Here is a 4,223-nt window from a genome sequence, read left to right on the forward strand (position 1 = left end):
ATTAGCAGGACTCTGGAGAACTTGACTGCATACTTAGAATATGTTATTCAGTCATTTGATTCAGTCCAAGTCCACCAGCAGGATGAGACATTCGCCACTGTGCAGTTGATCTGAAAGAAAGTGAGGAACAAAAAAGCTTCAAATACTAACAGTGTGAGAAAATGAAACACTAGGATCATGAAGAATGCCCAGCCATAAACTCAGCATGAAGCAAATGGAAAAAAGATTGGCCACTAAAAAAAGAAATGCCATGGCAAAGCTGTCAAAGAATTGAACCAATTATAAAGGGGAAGATTTCTCTCTCCCACTTTATAACATTTGAGGCAAATTACATCTCTTCTTAAGAGACTGTGATTGTTTACATGATAAAGAAGTCCTAAATACCTTTGGTGTGCCTTGAACTCTCAAAACTGAACTAGTAAATTACATCTAATAGCGATAGCTGAAGTTTATCTCCTCCTCCCACTGGACTTCTTGACACCCTAGAAAGCAACATAATGCTACACTATCTCCAGTCCACGGTTGGACTCTCTGGGACCACACTAAGCTGGTTCCAGTTCACACCTCACAGGCAGGACAGAGTATGCGTTTCTAGCAGTCCCAATTATCACCCCACACAGTCAGTTGTTGAGTACCACAAGGGTCCGTCCAAGGCTTGACCCTTTTTACCATCATCCATAAGCACAAAGTTTCATTCAATTATTATCAGGCCTTTAGCTAGGAATATTTCATAGGGTATACACCTTGGTGTACCACAACTTCATGCTTTACACAGTATGGCGGTTTGAGCTTCATAGGTTTAAATTGCGATAGTACTTCCTGGTAGGGAACAATAGGCATGGGGTGGATACTTTAGGTTATAATCCCTGCTGGTCTTGGAATTGTTAACTGTCAGTCGGAATGAAATTATTTCAAACAAAAAAATTGTATCTAGTACAAATTGTAAGAACAATAAGTAAGAAAATAATAGTTTTGACACCTTTGATACCGTACTTTAAATAATTATTGCTGGAGAATACCATTAATTAAAGGTTGAAACCAGTGATTACAAATTCAATGTTGTTAATCTTTAACACAAAATTTTACGCATGTCAGATTTCTTGCCTGATTGCTCTTGAAGAAGCTTCAGATTGCTTTCTGTGGATCTCCCTTTGTTTCCCATCTTCGTTTTTCCCGAATTCACAAACCCCTTATCAGTTAAATAAATAACTCCTAGTCCACGAACATCCTTCTTCATGTGTTAAATTAAATTTTCCCGTAGTATGTTCATATTTATGGATTGCATCTAAAAATATAAAACATATTTTCAATTCAAACTATAGACATGAAGTAATACATTATAGCAAGCAATGGGTTAAACTAAATCATAGGTCATCAAATTGATGTCAGTTTAGTCAGTCAAAGGGGCTGCCTGTACAGCAGGTGTCAGTATTCAGTGACACAGTATGGACACAATATCAATACAGTTTGAAAATTTGTTGAAACGCTTCATGACGCCTCATGAACCCATCACTAACAGACAATATTGTCCAAAAGAACAAAAAAAACACTCTAAAATAATCATATACTTATCAGGCATTCGATGAGTTTTCGTAAACTTTCAAAGTTTTAAGGTTACCTTTTTGCAAACAGTGCAACGTGCTTGTTCCCATTAATGAAATTGTCCATAGGGATATAGGATATTCCACTAATATATGGGCTGTGTCATGCTGACAAAGGACCAATAGGATGCAAGATGTGAGCAAGATTACGCAAGATTAGAAGGGGATCCAAGATGACGGCCCGTAAAGTTCGGATCAGCAAATTTAGAACATTTGAGCGAAGTTTCCAGGGGAAAAACAGGCCGTACAATTTGTCAGTTATTAAATGAAGGTGTTGGACTGAAAAAGCTTGGAAAAGGTTCCAGCATATTAACTCCACCATCCAGGTCCTGATGATCATAACACTTCAGTCTTGAAATCAATCCACAGGCTGCACTTTTAACACAGAATCAAGTATAAAATCTGTCTCATCTCCTATCAGTGCATACATGGAACTGTTCCTACCTATCTCAGTGAACTCCTCAACCCTCACACCACCTCCCAAAACCTCTGCTCATCCACCTCTACTTACCGTCTGCACCAATCAAGGACTTAACTCTACTATGGGAGACAGGGCCTTCATAGCATATGGCCCACTACTCTGGAACGCCCCCTAAAACCTTTGGAGGCCCAACAAACTGTAAGGATCTTTAGGAAGGGACTCAAGATATTATTTAATAAGACTTTTGAACACCAGTGATTTTTTTTCGTTGTCTTCTTATTTCTAGTCTGTTTTTTGTGGTTTTTTATACCCTGTGAACTGTTTTAACCCTCCATTACTGTTGCACTTTGAGGTTTCCTTTAAATGTGAAGTGCATCATAAAACAAAAGGAATATATGCAATCATAACTCATATGCAGACATCTCATAGGGTCCCCTTGCCCCTTATGCAAAAAGAGACAGAAAGGCTGAAAAGTATCAAGGAAAATAATACCGAATCTGTGAGAAACCTACAGATTGATGTAAAACATTGGTAAAACGTCTGAGAAGAGAATGTCAGCATCTGTGTGGATCTGCTTAGGAGTTTTTTCCTTATTTTCTTTTATTAAAAAAGCTGTTATAAGCGAGATGTGTGCTCCCCACACCAGATGAAATCCCCTCAAAACTTGGCGGTGCAATCACATTTATATAAATAGATGCAACTTTAGGGTTTTGTAGCAGCAAATTACCACTTATAACACCATGTGGAAGAAATGACTTTAAATGACTACCATTTTGGAAGCTCTCTTACAGGAATAGTGCTGCTGTAGCTGCATTGTGGAAATTGGGAACCAATTGCAAAAAGGCTCACAATCTCAGTTAGAAACACACATATAATTTCCTCTTGATACACCTTATACTTGATGTAATCTAATCATCCAGACAGTCTGGGTTAAAGTTTTCTAAAGAAAACCAGGAAATTGAATTGGAGTGAAGTCTGAACATTTGAGTTCAGCCACTATCTCTAGATAACTCAAATTCATGGGCTGCATCCTCCAAGAACGTGGTCTACCTGAAATGGGTCCTTCGAAGTCCGTAAAAACATGTCTAGCCTTCCGTGGGTTTCACTGCTGTAAGCTCTTAGCTTAACAACTGTAAAAGTTGACACACAAAAAAGGAAAAGAAATGAAGTCGTAGGGAAATCATATTTAAATGTCAAATCATTCTGACTTAATCAGGTATATAAACGTACTCTTTATCAGAATATATTGTCCACGCTTTACTCCTCTAAATAAAAAAATATAAAGAAGGACACTCATCCACAGCTTCCGACACAAAACCCTCCTCCGGCATGTTTCCGCTGTCCATAGCGTTCCTTGACAGTGTCGTTTCTAAGTCACCAATTTAGTGCTACTTGGTCCCAATGTAATTTCCCATTGGGAACCTTCTAGCACTAAGTTGCTAACTGGTTAGCAAGATGCTTCTAAGACACCTGCCACAATCAAACTTGCTTGTGAACCTTCCACCACAACAATCCTGCCCCCTTGATAATCTACTAATCACGTTCACTTTATTCACTCTTGTAAAGTCGGGCACCACTCGGGAGAATTCGGAAATTAAAGTTTGGAACAGCAATTTCCCTACGACTTTAATACTGAACTTTTCAAAACAGTTTATTTTTTCTTTTATTGTAAAGTGAACAAAGACTACACTCATGAGAATACAGAGTGACATAAAGGTGACAACCAATGGGAGCATGAACAAATTAAACCCAATGTAAGGATATAAAAGTGGTAGAACGATATAAGTACATACAGTGTATGTATAAAAAATATATCTGCAAAATCTCTTATACTGTATGCAATAACAAAAATACTTAAATAAATACAAATTGTGCAAAGTAGCAATAATAAAAAAGAAATCTGATTTATAGTCTCCAAACTGCAGATATATTTCAATCTGTCCTTAAATTACAGCCAAACCCATTTACACAGTAACAGATAAAACCTTGCGATAAATCAAACATGCCCTCCTGCCACATATCTGACTCAATAACCAATTAAAAAAACTATTTTCATTAAAGCTACAGTGTGTAATAATTACAGGGATATACAGTCAGAAATGTAATATATTATACATAACTATGTTATTTATCATCATTTACGAGCTAAGCCTCTTAACCTTAATATTCGCGTTGCCTCAGAATTCGTGATTTATAATTAC

The sequence above is a fragment of the Cyprinodon variegatus genome, unplaced genomic scaffold (genome assembly GCF_000732505.1).
Source record: "Cyprinodon variegatus isolate N-32 unplaced genomic scaffold, C_variegatus-1.0 Scaffold657, whole genome shotgun sequence".
Lineage (NCBI taxonomy): Eukaryota > Metazoa > Chordata > Actinopteri > Cyprinodontiformes > Cyprinodontidae > Cyprinodon > Cyprinodon variegatus.